This window comes from Symphalangus syndactylus, chromosome Y, assembly GCF_028878055.3.
Source record: "Symphalangus syndactylus isolate Jambi chromosome Y, NHGRI_mSymSyn1-v2.1_pri, whole genome shotgun sequence".
Classification (NCBI taxonomy): domain Eukaryota; kingdom Metazoa; phylum Chordata; class Mammalia; order Primates; family Hylobatidae; genus Symphalangus; species Symphalangus syndactylus.
The window spans coordinates 18,664,153-18,686,156 of record NC_072448.2 but is presented as its reverse complement, the minus strand read 5'-3'; positions in this window follow the sequence as shown (position 1 = coordinate 18,686,156).

Genomic DNA, 22,004 nt, shown 5'->3' with positions numbered 1-22,004 from the left:
AGTTCACTAGAGGGGCTAAACAGCAGATTTTAGCAGGCAGAAGAATCAGTGAACCTGAGAATAATCAATTGAGATTATCTAGTTTGAGGAATGAAAAGAAAATAAAGGAATGAAAAGACGTGAACACAGCCTCAAAGACTTATATCAAACATACCATCACATGCGTAAAGGAAATCCTAAAAGAAGAGGAGAGAGAGAAAGGGGCAGAAAGAATGATTGAAGAAATAATAAAAATCATTAGTCTACACATCCAAGAAGCTCAATGAATTTCCAGTAGGATGAACTTAGAGATCCACTCTGAGACACATGATAAAGAATTTCTTTCAGTGAAAAGTTATATTATAGATTATTATTATAATTTTCAAAACAATAGATAAAGGTAACTTGTTTTTGTATGATGAAGGAGGACCTGAACACATTTACATAAAACTGGCAAACTGGTGTTGATGGTTGTGGTAAAATACCAGTGTTAAGGTTTAATCTTAAGAATGATAACAGATATGATTTATTTTATGTTGCCTAATTTCTCCATTTTCTTTTATCCTTTCTGGTTTTGTTTTTTTTTTTTTTTTTCTGTTAAAGTAGAGATTGAAGTGACAAGATAGATCTGAAGGAAGACTGGAAAAGGTCAACAAAATATCAGTGACTTGTTTATGAAATTCCAGATGGGATTTGTTCACCAAGAAATTATAATTCTGATATTGATATTAAATGCAAAAGGTTGGCATTATTTTATCAAGACACACTGTGACATTTACCTTACTTAATAAGTTTGGAAGTATAAGACCAATCTTGGAGATAATGTTTATGTCCTCTTTGATACTCCTCTTGAATATTATATAACTTTAGATGAATATTGATTCTTTAGGTTGGGCTGCTTATTCTCAAAGGTATGGTTTTATTCAGATATTAATAAGTGATGATGCCATGTGCAATATTAAAGAAATATGTTTGTAATGCCTCTATCTACTTTGTAAACAACATAGACAAAATCTCTACTCTTGTGGAGATTCCATTTTAGTAGGGAAGACAAAAGGCAAGTATAGTAGAGTAAATAAGATGGAAACAAGTAGGACCAGATACATAATTTGTTATACCAGTAAAAAAATGAAAATGCAGAGACCTTTTTCAAATAATATTAAAAATTTCAAGACAGCAACAGTTGAACAGTAATCAAGTGTGAGGTCCTTTGAAGCTTTGGATTCAATGTGACTGTACAGATTGCAAGCCCATGAAGCCAGGCCTGGGGATAAGTGCTATACAGAAAATAATACAAGTGAGGTGGCTTAAGCAAATTAGATAAATTGGCTAAACAAAGACTGTTAAAGGTTAAAGAGTTTGAATTGTTTAAAAATTGGCAAAATAATTGGACATGCTATTTAGATGAATTTCTGTGTGTTTTAGAACTTTAGTCATGGTATCTTAAAAAATGCAGCTAGCAAGAAATAGTTTAAATACATGCTGTCATTAAACTAATAAGATGGAGTACTTTTGTGGGGGAATAAACTTGACTTTTAAATTCAGCAAGCTTTTCCTGGCCTCTACAAGTTTTCTGACCTTGGCCCAGTTACTTAAACTTCTGAAGCCTCAATATAATAGGGATAATAAAATAGCATTTAAAGTTACTTTTGAAATGAAATTAAGGTGATAATACAGGGTGCTTAGCAAAATGTCAGGAATATAATAAAAATTCAAAAAGTACTTATTATTAGTAAAAACAACTGTTATCACTGCTGCTAAATTTCTTACAGACTTTATACTCAGAAACAATTTTACTTCATTTAACCAGTTTTACTAAGAGAAAAGTTTCTGTATCTTGACTATTCACAACCATTACTCAAACCCTTCTTAGTTTATAATTTTAAAAGAAAACACTTCATAAAACATAACTACATTAACAAAAATACTTGATAACAATCCTTATGTTTGCTTTTGGTTATACAGAATTACTGATATTGTGAAATTCTCACTCAATTACCAATAATTAACTACATCTTCTCTGAAAAAAGAATTTACTTGTTCACATGTGGGAAAGTTTCAAACTGTTGTTGAAGCTCTTATCTTTATACTTTATTACTCCCTCTTTCCTGTGGATAAAGCAGAAATGTGGGAAGTGGGGTGAAGTATATTCTTTCTTTTTTTTCTATTCATATATTTGTTTGTAAATGGATATCAAAGGTGTGAAATAATGGTGGAAAGAATATAAAGTTGAATCAGGTCAAAATTGGTTGATAAGACTTTACTGTGCAGAATTCTAGATGTCATATTGCTGCTCAAAGAGTTTGGAGGCTCTAACAGCTTGTTTGGTGGGCAAAACATGGATCAAAATGTGGTCTATACTAACCTAAGTTGAAATACCACAACTGCCTTGGTATACTGTAGAAAAAGAGATCCAAAAGATAGAGAGATTAAGGATTTATCATGTGATATCTGCTCACTCTGGGAGGGCCCAATGGACTTATCTTTCATGACAATAGTGAGAAATAAATGTGTGAGAAGAGCTGTAGCATTCTTGAAGAGCTCTGTGGTTGCTCTTCTCTGTAGCTAAGAAATTAGAGTGCAGACTGCTTCTTCTAACCTGGAAACCCAAATACAATATGAGAAATTAAATCCTTAATTACTCCTATTAGAGTAGCACAGACTATGTGGCAGCACTTCATCACCACACACAAGGAAGACATGCTTCTAGTAATGGACAACAGACTCTAAGCAGAGATCAGAATTTTCTGATATGCGGAGACCTATGGCATTTCCTAGTTGATCATGGAATCCCTAGAAGTGAAATCAGTGAGTACTCTACTAAATTTTTCTTATGTGATTTGTGTAAGCAGAAGAGCTCTAGGTCAAGTGAACAGAGGCCTAATTTAAATCATAAAAGAGAGAGTCATAGCCCCTCAATCCATTCCCAGACTTGAGCCTAGAACTCCTTGAATAAAGGGGAGGCTGAGTACCCTTCAGGAAAAACCCTGCTTTTCTGCCAAAATTTTACACTGTTAATATTTCTTCTGTCATCCCCCAAATGGATCTACAGCCTTTAACCAGGGTGACAGTGCAGTGAGGGAAATGAAATAATCATATTTTTCAGAGATGATTGGAGACCAAGAATATCACTTGTGTTACACTAGTCAGAGTAAGGTCTTATGTAGGTCTCTTGATCAAAGGAGTTTTAGCTCAGTCAATCTCATAATGGATCTAATATGTCCTTGAACTTACTCCCAAGTTCCAGAGTAAATAATTGGAACAGACATTCTTAGCATCTGGCAGAGTTCCCACATAGTTTCCCTGACCTTTGGAGTGAGGGATATTATGGTAGAAAAGGCCAAATGGAAGCCAATAGAATTGCCTTTCTTTGGAAGAATATTTAGCCAAAGGCAATACTGCATTGCTAGAGGGATTGTAGAAATTAGTGCCATCATCAAGGATCTGAAATATGTACAGGTGGTGATTTCCACCATATTCCCCTTCAACTTACCAATTTGGTTTGTGCAGGAGGCAGATAGCGCTTGGAGAATGACCATGAATTATTATAAACTTAATTGAATTATGACTTAAACTGCAGCTGCTGTTCCAGATGTGGTTTCATTGCTGAAGTAAATTAACACACCCCCTAGTAATCGGTGTGCAGCTACTGATCTGGAAAATGATTTTAAAAAACATCTTTCAGTAAAAGTCACCAGAATCAGTTTGCTATCACCTGGCAAGGCCAAAAATACACCTTCATTGTCCTAACTTACAGATAAATTAACTCTTTCCTATGTCATAGTGTAGCCTGCACAGACCTTGGTTATCTTTCTGAAATGACATCATAATTATTCATTACATTATTATGTTAATTGGACAGTAGAAACTACTGTAGTATATTTATAAGACATTTGCATGTCAGAAGATAAAATATAAACAAATATTCTGAGGTCTCCCATCTCAGTGCAATGCCTAGAAAGTACAATTGTGTAGAGCATGATGAGATATCTCATCTAACATTAAACTTATCATGTCAGATGGACCTTTCTGGATTTCAGAGGCAGCACATTCCTCTTTTGGGTGCACTACTCTGGCCTACTTACAAAATGTCCTAAAAAACTGTTAGTTTTGAGTGAGCGCCAGACCAAGAGAAGGCTCTGCAACATCCCCAGGCTGCTGTACAAACTGCTGGGCCACTTGAGCCAAAGTAGCCTCTTTAGCGACTTGAGCCAAAGGATCCAATAGATCTTATGGTTCTTGAAGTGTCAGTGGTTTATAGAGGTGCTTTATGAAGCTTTTGGTAGGCTCTGTAGTGTACTTTGCAGATATTGCAATTTTTGCAAATTGATGATTTGTGGTAACCTGGAGCTGAGCAAGTCTAATGGCACCATGTACTCGTTTCATGTCTCTGTGTCACATTTTGGTAATTCTCACAATACTTCAAACTTCTCATTAATATTATATTCTGATGGTGACTTGTGGTTAGTGATCTTTGATGTCACTACTGTAAATGTTTTGGGGTACCGTGAACCACACCCATATAGGATGGGGAAATTAATTGATAAATATTGTATGTGTTTAAACTGATCTAGCAACTGGTCATTTTCCATGTCTCTCCCTATCTTGTGGTCTCCCTATTTTCTGAGACACAACAATATTGAAATTAGATCAATTAATAACCTTATAATGGCGTCTACGTGTTCAAGGGAAAAGGAAAGTAGCACATCTCTCACCTTAAACCAAAAGCTAGAAATGATCAAGTTTCAGGTATTATTATTTATGTAATAAATTTCATAAGGCTATAGTTGCCATAGATAGATTCTTTTGATGAATGTGGGCAAGGTGGGTGAAATCTTCCTAGAAAGAAAGGATTCACCATTCTTGATGCTACCCAGAACATTTGTGACTCACGAGAAGAGGTTAAAATATCAGTATTAACAGGACTTTGGAAGAAGTTGATTCCAATCCTCACAGATGACTTTGAAGGGTTCAAAACTTTAGTGGAAGAAGTAACTGCAGATGTAGAAATAAAAAGGTAACTAGAATTAGAAGTGGAGCCTGAAGATGTGACTGAATTGCTGCAATTTCACGATAAAATTTGAACAGATGAGAAGTTGCTTTTTATGGAAGAGCAAAGAAAGCGGTTTCTTGAGATGGAATATATGCCTGGTAAAGATGGTCTGAACATTGTTGAAATGACAACCAAGTATTTAGAATATTACACAACCTTGGTTAAAAATGCAGTGGCAGGTCTTCAGAGATTTGACTCCAATTTTGAAGAAAGTTCTATTATGGATAAAGTGTAATCAACAGCATCAAATGCTACATAGAAATCTTTCACGAAAGAGTCAATTGACGCACCGAACTCTATTGTCTTAATTTAATAAATTGCAATAGCCATCCTGCCCTTCAGCAATCACTCCCCTCATCAGTTAGCAGCCATCAACATTGAAGCAACACCTTTCACCTGCAAAGGATTGTGAGTTGCTGAAGGCTCAGATTATTGTTACAATTTTTGGGGTGAATAATACTTTCTTAAATTAAGATACACACATTTTTTAGACATGGCATTATTTTACACTCAATAGGCTACCATATAGTGTAACATAACTTTTATATGCATTGGGAAACAAAAAAAAAATATGTGTGACTTGCTTTACTGTGAATTTGTTTTGTTACAGAGGTTGGAACAGAAACATTAATATCTCTGAATTATTCCTGTACATGAGAAAGTGGCTAAAATGTTCATGGATCCTATTTATGGCACATTTATTTTCTCCCAGCCCAGTTGTCTGGCTTCATGGGGAGTTATTTACTATCAATTGACTGAGGAAAAATGAAACACCTTACATATGGTTCTACACAACATGTGGGCACTGTCTGAAAGTGGACAGCTATAGCACTACAGGCTCTTTTTGGAGCAATGGTGGAGTGAAATTCTCCCAGCAAGCAAAACTTGAACAGTGCACTTTATTGTTCATTTCACATGGAAGGAGAAATACACAGAAGTACAAATATATTCTGATTTATGAGCTGTGGCCAATGATTTGGCTGGATGGTAAGGGACTTAGAAGCAACGTGATGAAAAAAAAATGGTGACAAAGAGGTCTGTGGAAGAGGATGTGGATAGACATCTCTGAATGGGCAAAGAATATGAAGATATTTGAGTCCCATGTGAATGCTTACTAAAGTGTAATCTGTGCAGAGGAAGATTTTAATAATCAAGTGGATAAGATGACCCATTTTGTGGATATAAGTCAGGTTCTTTCCCAAGCCCCCTCCTTGCCTCAGTAATAACTCAATGGGTTTGTGAACAATGTAGCCATGGGTTGGCAGGATATATGAGATGCAGGGATGGAGGTCGCGCATGGGCTCAGCAACATGGACTTCCACTCACCAAGGCTGATCTGGCTAGAGACACTGCTGAGTGCCCAATCTGCCAGAAGCAGAGATCAGTACTGAGCTCCTGATATAGCACCATCCTCTGGTGTGATTAACCAGCCAGCTGGGAGCAGGTGGATTACATTGGATGACTTCCATCATGAAAGGAGAAATACTTGGTTCTTATTGGCATAGACACTCTGGATATGGATTTGCTTTCTCTGCATGCAATGCCTCTGCCAAAACTACCATCTGTACATTTATTGAATGCCTTATCTACCATCATGGTATTCCACACAGCATTGCTTTCGATCACAAAACTAACTATACAGCAAACGAAGCACAGCAATGGGCTGTGCTCATGGAATTCACTGTCCTTACCATGTTCCCCATTATCCTGAAGCAACCAGCCAATAAAATTTTGGAATGGCCTTTTGAAGACTCAATTTCAATGCTAGTTTTGTGTCAATACTTACATGACTGGGACAATGTGCTCCAGAAAGCTGTGTGTGATCTAAATCAGAGTCTAATATATGATGCTTTTTCTCCCATAGCCAATATACAAAAGATCAGGAATGGAGGGGTAGAATAGGAGTAGCACCACTCGCTATTACACTTATTGGTCCACTAGTAAATTTTTTATTTTTCCTGCATGATCTTATGCTCTGGTGGTCTAGAGGTCTTACTACTAAAGGAAAGAATGCCTCTCCCAGGAGACACAACAATAATTTTATTGAACTGGAAATTAAGAATGTTACCTTGCTTCTTTGGGCTCTCTGAACTGACAGATAAAGAAGGGAGTTACTCTACTTGTTGAGATAATTGATCCTGACTATCAAGGAGAAGTTGTGCTGCTAATACACAATAATGATAAGGAAGATCATGTCTGGTATACAAGAAATCACTTAGGGTGTCTTTGACTATTGCCGTGTCCTATGATTAAAGTCAATAAAACATTACCACAGTCTTTTTCAGACAGGCCTGCTAAATGGCCCAGATCCTCAAAAAATAAAGAGTTGGGTCACCCAATAGGCAAAGAAACACAGCCAGCTGAGGTACTTGCTGAGGGCAAAGATAATATAGACCTGGTAGTGGAAGAACGTAGTTATAAGTATAAGCTATGAACATTTGATCCATTGTAGAAATAAGAACTGTAATAGTTATGAGTATTTCTTATTTATTTTGTTATAACTATGTTTGCATGTGTACATGTGTCTGTGTCTGTTGTGTCTTCCTACTCAGTAATTCCACTTTTAATGGCAGAGTGTGTTTTCTGCTCTGTTAGTTTTAAAAAGCAAATGACAAGCTTTTTTTTTTTTTTTTTTAATTATCTTGCTTTGGGGAAAGAGTAAACATTTTAAAAATCACTGTATAGTATTTAGGAAAAATGCTAATGGTTTTCTTTTACTCCAACTGCTGCTTCCTCTATGTATGTGTGTTTGCATCTATCAGCTCATAGACTTCAAAGACCTTGCTGAGAATTAAGCCTTTTGGGGGCAATTATTTTTGGATTTTTAAAATCATGGTTGAAAAATAGACAAAAGACTCACATATCCTTCAATCATTCTTTAAAAAATGATGGAGGGATAGGCAAAATATTCTCTTGAGAATTCTAGATATTCACAATTTAGGGGATGATATTCAAACTTCACAAATCTTGACAGAAGGGGCTTTAACATCCCATCAGGGAGCCTGCCCATCTTAAGCTGAGTCTCTAGGGGCTGTGACCACAATCAGAAGACCAGACCAAGGGATGAATATTGTTGCCTTTTGTATCCAACAGGACAGGCAGGGTTCCCTTCTACAAGGAGGACTATCAAAATTAGCTGAGACTCCCTCAAGAGCAGGTGGTGATGAAGGACAAAGAAGCAAGCTGCTGAGTGCTGTTCTCTATTTATGTAGTCCAGAAAAACCCCTCCATCATGCTCTGTTCATGTCATTTTGCTTTTATTTTTTGAATGGAATTCAGCTAATGAGTCAGAGTGGATAATTCCTTAACAATAACTACTATGGGAAGTTACAACTGACCTGTGGGGGCTGTTCCTGATATATCAAGCAATGTTTCTTCAGAAAGAGGTCTCCTTTCCATTTTCTCCCTCGATTTAGATGAATCACCAAGCACTGAGAATGTCAGGGCTTATGGGGTTAAAATGATCATGCTTTTAAATTATCGCCAGACAAAACCACCTGGGTTCAACTTGTGAACACAGGTTCACAATTGCACACTTGTTTGAATGTCAATCTTCGAAGAGAACTTTTGTAATTCAGGGCATACCAAAATGTGTTTTAGTAATTCAGTAGAAAAATGTTGGGCTCCCTAATGATTGGAAAAACTAATGTGATATGCTCCAGGTGAAAATCCTCAGACTAAGTATATAAATATTAAGAGCCTGCTTCTGTGACTCACTTTCCAAGTCTAGTCTTCTCTAGTGCTCCAAAATGTAACAATTTTACTAGTCCAACAATACTTCAACATTTGTTATTACATTTTGAAAGGATAGCCGTAGGTAAGACTGTTCTCTATGTGGTTCAGTAAACCTCCACCATCATGCTTTGTTGGTGTGATTTTTCTTTTGTTTTTTGAATGGAATTAAGTTAATAAGTCAGAGTGGATCAATGTTAATGAGCAAGAGTCTTTTCCTTAATGCATTTTTTATGTATGGTTTTTCCTAATGGTAACATGAGCTATTTTCTCTATAAGCTTGTACTGTTTCCAAAGAATATGACCTTAAGACCTAAGGAAAACCCAAATAAAAATATTTTATCTTTGCACCTTGCCATTCTTTATTTCCTTAGGAAAATACACACAAAAGCCAAGAAATTTTATTCAACACACACTGTATGCAATTCCTATCTTATTCTAAGTCCAAGCAGAGAGGCAGACAGTGTAAGTGGGCCCCTGTGTCCTTAACATTTGAATTCCCAGGAAATAATTTAAATTGCTGCTTGCTGCATGAATATAACTTGTTTCCATGCAAATGTAAGTCTATAAACCTTCCCTTAGGATCTAAGGAGCAGTCTTTATTTGCAAGTATTCACCAAGTAACTACTCTGACACATGCCAGCTAGGCACTAATGACAGTAAGAATTGCTTCTGCACTCAGACAAATGAATTTAGAGAACAAATCTAAAGTTCTCTGCTTGTGATCTCGTTATTTAGGAGAAACTATTGCATCTTTCTCAATTTTTCGTCTCCTATATCTTCAATTATAACATTGAAATAACGTGCTTCACCAAGTCCATGATTACTAAAGAATATTTAGGGTCTGTCGTAAACAGCCTTGTATGAGCTTCATAAGGAAAGCTGCTATATAAATAAGCACTTGGAATGATGCCTGGCATATGATAAGTCTACTATCAATGTTCTCTAGTTTGTCTTGAGGGTCTCTCAGTTACTTAGTTGTAAGCTGTTTACTGTTCTAATGAGAAGGACTAGTTATAGAAAACACAGATTTTTTTGTACACAATAAATCTGTACAATTTTTATTTGTCAATTAACAAAATAACGTGAAAGTGTGTCAATAGATCTATCATAATGGTCATCCTAGTGCCTACTGAGTGTAAAAGAGAACAGTGGTACGTATATAAGAAGAAACAGAGTATGAAGGGAAAATACTCTCAGAAGACTGAGTTTACTGTGGTCTTTTGCATGAAATTCCCAATGGTAATTTCTGTGAATGAATTGCCTACATTTACTCTGTATACTCAGCAATATGTGATTATTTATTTTTATTTAATTCTAATTTAATTAGTAATATTAGATTTCTTGCACCTCATCTATACTCTTTTTTAAAAAACATTAAATACTTCATCTACCTAGCAACAACGTTGTAAAAACCTTGCTAAGTAGGTTTAGTATTTTCATTTTCTATCTGAGGAAACCAGACTCAAAAAAACTCTGGTGTGAGATGGCACAGCCTTTAGTGCAGCCAACTTAGTCATTCTTGCTACTACACTGTGCCAAGTGATTGGGATCAAAAATTAATTTTGATTTTTAGCATTACTTTTTAGTGAACATTTTAGCACAGTTTTGAAGATAACATTTTTAAAATTTCATATTCCATATAAAGGTTCCATATAAATTTTCAATTAATTGCCACGAATGGCTAACTCAGAATAAAGGGCTTAATAAGTGTCTTCTTTTTCTTATTCATGGTGTAGTTGGGGGTTCTATACCCCAGTATGTTAATCTGTTTGCACCCTACATTGTGTATGCTAGCTATGCTTTAAGAATACACATCATCCTCCACCTTCCAATAGGCTCCATTTAGTATTATTCTGTCTATGTTGGAGGAGGGAGACGATCAGGAAAAATGACTAATGGGTACTGGGTTTACTATCCTGTTGATGAAATGATCTGCATAGCAAACCCCCATGACACAAGTTTACCTATGCAAGAAACCTGCACATGTACCCCTGAACTTAAAATAAAAGTTTTTTTAAAAAAAATAGAAGAAAAATACACACTACAGGCTTAAATATATGCCTTGGAAGAAGTGGGAGAGTTAAAAATGAAGTAATGCTAAACAGAAACCATAAAAAATTTTCTTTCTGGAATAGAAGATGTATATAACCCATCTTAGTCATTTCTTTCAAGGACCTGCCTCAAAAGTGAATTCACCATCAATGAGAAGACCCTAAAGTGGTAAACTTGCAAAGAGTCAAGGTTTTGTATCTAAACATAAAGCAGATAAACATGTAGAAAGCAGCTCATAAGGTGACACAAAAAATGTTATTCGAGTAGGTACAAGTACTTTTCCACCTTTCTTTTAATTACTTTTGAGAGAATTGGAAGTGGCATTTTATTGAAAATACTCCAAACAGAAATGGTGTTGATTGATTTTATCATTTTCTTGTAATTAAAGTTTTTCATTCCCTGATGCTAAGAATGGTTGTGGAATTTTGGCTATCTAGTATGGTCTGTTTTCTAGATGAAAACATTGGTGAAGGCTTATGAAATAAAGAAAGAGACCATAGAGCATCTCAGGCCATTTGTGGCAAGTGCTTCCCCAACCACAGTTGTTATACAACACCACAACTCTTTGTGCACTTGTTAGATCTCTGAGCATGTAGCTATTTCCTGCCTCTTCTCTATATGTTCATCTATGTTGATAAGGAATGTCTGCTATAAAAAGTTCAACTCAATCAATTAAATTAAAACCCATACAATCAAACTTCACCAACATTTATTAATGGTATACAACATTGTCATGGTTGTGTATCAAGCCTTTGGCAAAGGACACATCAAAAGCACAGAAGTAATATAAATTATGGTGAGAATGCAGAGTTTACAACAAAATTGTAAAGTTTAATCTCTAGGAAGGAACAGGATGTCTGCAAAAAATGGTGACTTATCATTTGATGGGTTATTTTTTTAATTGGTTGTCATTAGCTTCCAAACTAAAACAGCCTAATTTTAAGAGGCTTTATTCTTTGAGTCTCAGCAAGCAACATGGCTATGCCTTTAAAACAAAGAGTACATTTGTTTTGGCTCAATTGTACTTAATTAGATAATAGAAATTATAGGTGATGTTGTTACTAAATAGGGAAACTGAAAGACTTGTAGTGCTAAATCTCAGATGCAGCTCCCCAAGCAGACATAATTTGAATCAATTTACAATCAATCAACAAAAACACATTGAATGCTTAATTATGTGATTAGACCAAATTGTCTGAACAGTATCTTTCTGACTCTGTTAGGCCACAGTAACTTTTGGGCTTGTAGGAGGTCCAGGTGTAACATATAAAACAAGTAGTTAAAAAATACTTAGCAGGTCCTCAACTAATGCCATTTTTGCTATAACGTGGATGACAAAAAGGTTTCTGGCTGGGGCCACTGTCTGTGGAATTAGTACCTTCTTCTTATGTCTGCGTGGGCTTTCTCTGGGTATTTTGGTTTCCTCCTACATCCCCAAAATGAGCACATTAGGTTAATTGGTGTGTCTAAATGGCCCCAATCTGAGTGAGTATAGGTGTGTGGGTGAGGGCGCCCTGCAATGGAGTGGCATTCTGTCCAGGGCTAGTTCCTATCTTGCACCTAAGCGGCCGGGATGGGCTCCAGCTACCTATGATTCTAAACTGGAATAATTGGTAAATAATTATCTTTCTTGTGTTTATCAATCTTTCTTAAAGGTATGGATAGCTAACATTTATTTCATTGTTTAATATTAGAAGCGTTTCGGGTCTTTATTTAGAAATGTGGTGATGATTTTGTGACCAGAAATATGCTGTAGGAACTTTAACTCTCGATTATATGGATTAGCCTATGGTAAAATCGATTTTGTTTCCCTTTAAGGTTTTTTAAGTACATATTTCACATATAAGTGAGATTTTGCATGTTGTTTTTCTTTGTCTGGCTTATATTTTACTTATAACATCCTCCAGGTCCATCCATGTTGTGGCAAATGGTCAGATCACCTTCTTTCGTAAGGCTGCGTGTGTGTGTGTGTGCATGCTGATGTATGTGTATGTGTGTATACATTTTTTAAAATTCATTTTTCTGTTGATGGACACTTAGGTTCTTTTCATATTTTAGCTATTGTGAATAATGTTGCAATGAATATTGGAATGTAGAAATCTTTAAAGGTGGTGATTTCATTTCCTTTGAGTATATACCCAGGAGAGAGGGATCGCTGGATCATACAGTAGTTCTATTTCAAATTTCTTTAGGAAACTTCATTATGTTTTTTTTTTTTATAATGGTTCTTCCAATCTATATTCCCACCAACAGTGCTCTAGAGTTCCCTTTTCTCCAAACTTTCACCAACATTTTTATGTCCTGTCCTCGTTCTTTCTTTTTTTTTCTTTTTTTTTTTTCTTTTTTTCGAGACAGGATTTCACTCCCATTGCCCAGGCTGGAGTGCAGTGATGCAATCTCAGCTCACTGCAACCTCTGACTCCTGTGCTCAAGTGATCCTCCCAACTCAGCCTCCAGAGTAGCTGGAACTACAGGTGTGTGCCACCACGCTCTGCTACTTTTTACATTTTTTGTAGAGATGGGGTTTTGCCATGTTACCCAGGCTGGTCTCAAAGTCCTCAGCTCAAGTGATCCATCTGCCTTGGCTTTCCATAGTGCTGGGATTACAGGCATGAGCCACTGTTCCCGGCCTTGTTGTTTTTCTAAGAGCCATCTATGGGTGTGAGGTGATATCTCATAGTGGTTTTGATTTTTAATTCCTTTCTGATTAGTGATATTAAGCACTTTTTCATATATCTGATGCACATTTATATCCTCTTTGGAGAAATGTCTATTCATTTCCTCAATTTACAGTTGGGTTATTTGTTTTTTAGCTATTGAGTTGTAAGGGGTCTTTATAAATTTGGGGATATTAACACTTTATCAGGTATGTGGTATGCAATTATATTTTCACATGTGTTGGTTGCCTTTTCATCTTGTTGATTGTTCACTTTGCTGTGCTGAAGCTTTTTAGTTATACTGAATCTCATTTATTTGTTTTAATTTTGTAGCCTGAGCTTTTGATGTGATATCCAAAAGAATTATTGCCAAGGGAGTGTCCAGGAGCTTTTCCCCTATGTTTTCAATTTCAGGAGTTTTATAATTTCAGTTCTTACATATACCTATATTATCCACTTTGAGTTAATTTTCATGTATGATGTAAGATAAGGGTCTAACTTTATTCCTTTGCATGTGAAAATCCGGTTTTTCCAACACTATTTTTTGAAGAGACTCTTTGCTTCCCCATTATGTCCTCTTAGTGCATTTGTTGAAAATTGTTTGGCATGTAAGTGTCAACTAATCGACATATACTTTTAGATTTATTTCTGAGATCTCTATTCTGTTCCATTGGTCTATGTCATTTTTATGCCTGTAGCATACTGCTTTGATTACTATAGCTTTGTAATAAAAGTTTAAATCAGGAGGTATGATACCTCCAGCTTTGTTTTTCTTTCTCTATATTGCATTGGCTATTCAGGGCTTTTTGAGGTTTCACACAAATTTTTGAAAATTCTTTTCTATTTCTCTGAAGAATTCCATTGGAATTTTGATAGGGATTGTGTTAAATCTGTATATTGCTTTGGGCAGTATAACATTTTAACAATATGGATTCTTCCCATTGATGAACACAGACTATTTTCCGTTTATTTGTGTCTTTAATTTCTCTCAAAAATCTTTCATAGATTTCAGTGTAAAAATCTTTCACCTCCTTGGTTAAATGTATTCCTAGGTATTTGTTTTATTCTATCATATATGTGATTATTTTCTTTCCTTTTCTTTAGCTAGGTTGTTATTCATGTATAGAAATGCTTTCTCCAAAGGCTCCAATCTCTGCCTCTATGGTCACATTGCCTTTTTCTCTGATTTCTGTCAGATCTCCCCTGTGTGTTTCTTATAAGGAACCCTGTCATTGGATTGAAGGCCCACTGGATAATCCAGAACAATCTCTCAAAATTCTTAATTTAATTGTAAGTATAAAGACCTTTTTATTTTTGAAATAATGTAACATTTATGGGTTCTAGGAGCTAGGATATAGGCAAAAATTTTTGAGAGAGAGGACAGATTTTGTTTGGTTATTTTAAAATATCATGCTAAAAACATGTATTAATATTTGAATGTTTGTCACACTGTTCAAAATAGGTTAGTACGTAATTCTAAGTATATGCTGCTGATGTAAGTATTTATATCCTCCCACTCCTACCTTTGAAAATTATCTAATGTTCTTATGGTTCTAAAATATGCATAACATGAAACTTACCCTTTAAGTGTACAGTTTAATGGCATTAAGTATATTCACATTCTTGTGCAGCCCTATAGGGTTTTAATGGGTACTGTATTCTGTTATTTCTTTCTGTTCCAACTTTGCTACATGAAAAACCTAGAATTAGTATTATTATCAAATTACTATTATTCATATATTGAGATGGTAATACAATTTTTCTTTTATATTCTGTTAAATCAATATATTTTTGATGTTAAATCTAGGGCATATCTTGATAGAAAATATCTTCAATATCCCAATATCTTCATAGGAAAATTTAGGCCACATACAATTGAACAGAGTTGTGAAGTAGAGCAAAAATTTGTACCAAAAATGTAGCCTAAAAGGAGGAGCTAATTTTAGCAACACATATGAAAATAAAAAAGAAAACAAACTAACAATGATCCTAAGTTATTTGGAAATGTTTCTTTAAACATACTGTTTTTGTATAAAATAAGTGAGTCAGTCCGTGGACGTCACTTCTAAGTTTTGAGGATACTAAACCATCTTAGCAGGTGAAAGTCAAGTTGGTTATTGTTCAACATATAAAGGCAAAACAAATTTTCTTTTAGTTAACTTTTGACTAAAATGCACAACTATAATTTATTTCAAAACAGAGAATCATTCAAGTATAAACCTGACCCTGTTATTACACTCTCAGCAGGAACAGAGAAAATCTCTTTTGAGGGTCTTAGCTGGCCACTGGTTGCCATGCAAACTTGACTCATTCATTATAAATTTACAGAAAATATAAAATACTAATTGGAGCTTCCATGAATATTTGAGAAAGAAAAAAGTAAACCTACTAGTGATTGCAGACAAGAAGCCAAATTTGTCTTTCTTTGCTTATGAAAGGTTAAATTGATAGACCACCATTTTACTTAAACATAAAAATAATTTTGAGCTGGGCAAGTGGATGCCTGCAGCTAATTTACAGTCAAATCACATCCACTTGGAACAGTAGGGTTGAAATGAAAACATGTTGATAGGCTATTTACCTGTTAGGCCTTGGTAATTGCAGGGATAACAAATGTAATTCATTTTGTTAACATGATGAAGTTACCATAATTAAGCAGTTGGTAAAGAAACAAATCTATTATGAGTTTACATTTCCAGCCTTTTAATGGCCAGAAAAGTCACTACTCTAATTCTGGTCAGATCTTTTCAACCAGCAGATTTTTGTCCATAACTGGCAACTCTCTGTTTGCTGCTTCAGGAAGTTCTTAGGGATATTTTCCAGTTTAAATCAGAGCTAGGGGTGAATTGAAGTATTTTTGTCCTATTTCAAACCCAAATATACATTTTAACTCTTTTTTGTCTTTTCAAAAATGCAGCAAGTCATTAATGGGAGCCTATGTTAAAGGAATTAAGTAAGATGCCCAAGAAAGAAGTGAGCAACCCTGAACCAATTTAACTGGATTCTAGATTTCCAAATTGATGAATCACATTCTGAAATCTGCTTCAGTTAAAGAGATTGAACCAGCCAAAACTTATTTCTTCTTCTGTTGTGATATAGTCCAACCAAAAAAGATTCAGAGAAAAATAGAGTGTGGTTGTTCCTCAGTCATTACTGTTGTGCTGAATTCAAAGTACAGTGAAGATAGAGGATTGCTTTATAAAAGTGAGGCTGATAGGGCATTAGAATTCTGTTTTGCATTAATGTACTTTTGATATATTCACTTCTTGTCTTTAAAAGAATAACTTTTTAAAAGGGATTTTATTTCTTTTAAAAGAATGCCACGTTCCTAAGAACAAAGAATGTTTCCATCTAGAGAGATAATCAATGTTGACTTAATATTGATATGAGCATATATAGTATATATTAATTATAAGATTATATAAAATGAAACCACATTTCTGTTATGCACAGCTTTTTTTCCACTCAATAATACACTGTAAAATTTTTTCCATGTCATTCATGTTATTTAGACTGTCCATAAAAATAGCTGATTCAATATCCTGAGTAACATAATAACTCCAGTTAGTAAACTACATCTTAATATTGCTTTGCAAAAACCTGTACAACCCATCACTTATTAGTGGTTTGTAGAATTATTTTTCTCACATTATTAATGCTGCAGTGATTGTAATTTTAGCAAAATCTTTGTGCATATCCATAATTACTTTCTTGAACTATTTCTAGGAGTACAATTGTTGTGCTGATGTGTTTGTATTAAAGCTTTTGATACACAATGCAAATTGTCCTCTGGAGGTAACTAATTCCTGTGTCCACAATATAGTTTGAAACATGAGGTTGAGATGGTTAATTGTCCATTAGAATTCTCAATACTTTTTTTGTTTGTTTTGGTTTGGTTTGGGGGTTTTTATTTGTTTGGGTCTTCAGGTCCAAAGGCCTAGTGATCCCTTGTACCTGAAATGGCTTTATTGTCCTTATATGTCACTGCCACAATTTCCCTCATTACTATTATTTGCATTTTATGATTTGACTTTGCAATTACTCCCATAAAAAGGAGGAGTCAATTTCTCCTCCTTTTAATATGTGCTGGCCCTGTAACTTGCTTTACCGACAGAATAATAGAGTAATATCATATGCTTCCTAAGTCCAGGACTCGAGAGGCTGTCTAGCTTCTCTCTTGTCCTCTTAGAAATCAGATGCTGTATTTAAAAAGTCCATAGTAGCCTGCTGGAGATAGAATGTGGATGGTATTGACATACCCTGGCTGACAGTGCCAGCCAGTTGCCAGCAATGAAAGTCATCCAGGACCAACCAGATGACCTGCCAACTGACCCACAACAGCATGAATGAATCCAGCTGACACCCTATAAGGAGCAGAGATGAGCCATGCCCTCTGAGCCCTTCCTGTGTTGCTAATCACTGGTATCCTGAGCAAGTGAATGATTGTTGTTTTATATCACTAAGTTGTAGGGTAGTAAAACACTCAGAAATAAATAAAAATAATAATTAATGCAGTTGATACATTTTAAAATTCATTTACAGCTCCATCTTTTTCGTATGCTTCTTACCAAACAAATCAGTTGAGATAAGAGTATTGATTTATTTTAATGGAGGTGTTTCACTGTTGCTGAGAAAAAAGGATCCTGGCTTGCTGAATACTGTCACCACCAATTAAATATACTGCTACTGCAGAGTAGCCCACTTCCTTGTATCATAAATTGGCAAAGTTTGACTTAAGTTTATGATAGATAGGACTTTGCTTGAGTGGCACTGTATGAAAGGCAGATTTATTAGTCAAAATGTACCTCTTAATAAATGAGAGTATATATACACCAGTGATAAAAAATTTATCTTGTGGATAGATGAAATATGATGTTTGATGCACATATTTTTTTTAAAGTTTAGTTGAGTTTATCTAAAGATAATTGAAGCTTGCTTCGATCTGCTGACTGAGTACACTTTTTGTTTAACATGAACTAGTGTTCTTTGGACTTAAATGGTTTTAGTGTGGCTTTGGATGCATTGATATTTTCACAGGATGATTTACGATACTTACTAAGATATTCATTTGTAAAATCAAAATTTAAATTAGAGTCAATTTGGCAGCTTTCCAACTCGAAACCTACTACATAGGTTATTAACAGTAGAAAATCATTAAACAAAAATAGCATCTGGTGGTCCGTACTATATCTGTAAGATTAGCAGAAAAAATTTTCCCTAAAACAAATAAAGAGATTTGCAAAACAATCTATCAGGCAACTCTGTTTATAGAAACAAAAATGACTCAAATCAATACTCTTCAGTATTATAGCTCCTTGAAACAACATAGTAATATTTACCTGCATAAATTTTCTTGATCACCTCTACGGAGCTGTGGAAGGTAATAAGCCAAGGGACTATGTATGAACTAAATGGAATGAGGCTCAGAAACTATTAATTTAAATAAACCTTGTATTTCATTTGCATTTGTGAGTGTTCTATTGTTTGGAAAAAAATGTAAAAAAAAACTCATGATTTTCCAAGCCAATTGTGTTTGAGGACAGTTTTTTGAAGGAAATATCTGTAGTCCAGTTTTCTCATTTATTCCCAAATTAAGAAGGCTAGATTCTGTGTAAACCATGCTTTAAACTGGTCATCAAAAATAACAAATAATCTAAGTGACAGAGCAGAACAACTCTATTTCATATTAAATTTCTATTCTTTTATGGCATATTCATGATTCTCCCCTTTTTTTACATAAATTCAAATGTATATATTAGTTATAAAAGTAACACAAATAATTATAGTACAACCTTACCCAGATTCCCTATATTGTTAATATTTTCCCCACATCTTTTTTTTTTATTTAATATGGAGATATAGCATACATATGTATTTATATACTGTATGTATGTATTATATATGCATATAAAGTCATACATTGCTTAATGACAGATACTTTCTGAGAAATTTGTTCTTTGGCGGTTTTGTTGTGCAAACATTATAGAGTGTACTTACAAAAACCAAGTTGGTATAGCCTACTACACACCTAGTCTATATGGCGTAGCCTATTGCTCCTATGCTACAAATCTGTATAGAATGTTACTGTACATTCTACAGTAAGCAATTATACCACGATGATAAAGTATTTGTGTACCTAAACATATGTAAACATAGAAAACATACACTAAAAATACAGATTTATAAGCTTATGGGACCACCATCATGTATGCAGTCCATAGTTGTCTAAAACATCATTCTGCAGTGCAGCGCTGTATAGATATAATATTTTATTGAACTAGTTTAAAGTAAGCTTCAGGTACAGTATGATACCTTTTCCCAGAAATACTTTAATGTTTATTTCCTAAAGCAGGGCAATCTTTTGTATAATTATAATAATTCTTTAAATTAGGAAATTAATCTCTGTGATTTTTTTTCTAATAGTATATCTCCTCTTTTAGAAATACTTGTCTGCTACCCATTTTAAATTAGCTCCCCCTGCTATGTGTTCACAATGCACCTTCTTTTAGCCCTGCAGGACACTTATCATTTTTTAATCTAACCATCATCTTGATATCTATCTCTTTAATGAGCTACAAGCTTAGTAGTGACTGGTATCATATTTACTTTATTTCCTCCCTAAGGTAGCACAATTCGTGGCACTTAAACTTTTCATAAGTCTTTTTAGATAAGTGTGTTCCTTTGAATTGTAGTTGAGGCATTCCAATCTTTGCCTCCATTAAGAATAACTAAAATTGCTACATGGTTTTAACTTTTTAAAATTTAGACCAACAGGCATCCAGACTTCAGAATTCATGAAGGAATGAAGTACTTAGTTTGAAACAATTCATTTTAGTATTTCAAAGATTAATTTTGTAGTTTCACTAGAAATTTAAATAGCAATTTAAAGGATAAATTATTTTATTTTCAAAACTAATTATAATAGCATACATTTATTGAAAGCTTGCTCTGCTTGAGGCACCCTGTAAGTATTTTACATAAGTTTATTATTTAGTCAGAATAATAAATAATATTTAACAAAAGCTTATATGTTAAGCACTACGTTAAGGACATCGCATGGGTTATCAAATTTAATAATAAAATGACAAACACTTATGAAACTTTTTCTATGTTTCGGGTACAGGTGTAAGTGTTTTACACATATTAATTCTCATTTAATTCTTACAACATTATGGCAAGGATGTTATTATTCCTATTTTGCTGACGAGGAAATTCAGACTACAGAGATACTAAATACTAAATGGGAATTACTATGTCTCTTTTGTTTTGAGACGGAGTCTGGCTCTGTTGCCCAGACTGGAGTGCAGTTGCAGGATCTTGGCTCACTGCAAGTTCCGCCTCCTGGGTTCGTGCCATTCTCCTGCCTCTGCCTCCCCAGTAGCTGGGACTACAGGCACCCGCCACCACGCCCAGCTAATTTTTTTGTATTTTTAGTAGAGACGGGGTTTCACCATGTAGCCAGGATGGTGTTGAACTCCGACCTCATGATCTGCCTGCCTCAGCCTCCCAAAGTGCTGGGATTACAGGCATGAGCCACCGTGCCTGGCCCTATGTCTCTAAATTTTAAAGAGGGAAAAACCTGAAACGTGAATAAGTTAAGTTACCTATATTAATTTTATAGAGTTGCTATAACAAATTACCACAAACTGACTGACTTAGAACAAGAAATTTATTGTCTCTCTGTTCTGGGGGCTAAATAAAATTCTGAAATCAAGGTGCCTGCAGGCCCATGCTCTTTCTAGAAGCCCTAGAGAGAATTTTTTTTCCTATTAGCTTCTGGTGTTGCTAGCAATCTTAACATTTCTTGGCTTGTAGGCACATTGTTTATGTCTCTGTCTCTGTCATCATACGGCATTCTGCTCTCTGTCTGTCTCTGTGCCTCTTCCCCTCTTCTAAGGCCTTACTGGGTTAGGGCCCACCCTAATGACTTCGTCATTTACCCACATCTGCAAAAACCCAGTTTCAAAATAAGTCCATATTCAAAGGTACCAGTTGTTAAGACTTCAGCGTATCTTTTTGGGGGACACATTTCGACCTGTAACATTACCCAAGGCCATTAAGCTCATTAATGACACTACTAGGATTTGATCTTGGGCTTATCTGACTCGAAAGCCTAAGTTTTTAACCACTCTGTTCCACGCAGCATACAAGACCTGAGTCATCTTTAGTTCTACAAGCTAACTAAAGTTATTAATGACCATGGCAGTCATCAAAACAAAATTCTTTAATATTAAAAATATATATCATTTAGATATTTACTTAAAACATGCACGAATAACTGTTATAATAAAATGAATAATTTTTCTCAAACTATAAACATGAAATTTATTTATAAAAAAAGGAAACAATTTTATACATAAAAATCTCATTTGTTTATGCTGTTACTAACACAAACACCTAATTTTAAAGAAAATTATCCATCAAAAGACTGCTTGTCTCTGCTTAGTAAATTTTCTTAATTTTTTTAGTGAAATGGTGTGGTTTTACCTATGCAGGGTTTCTACTTTCTTTCAATTTTATTTTATTAA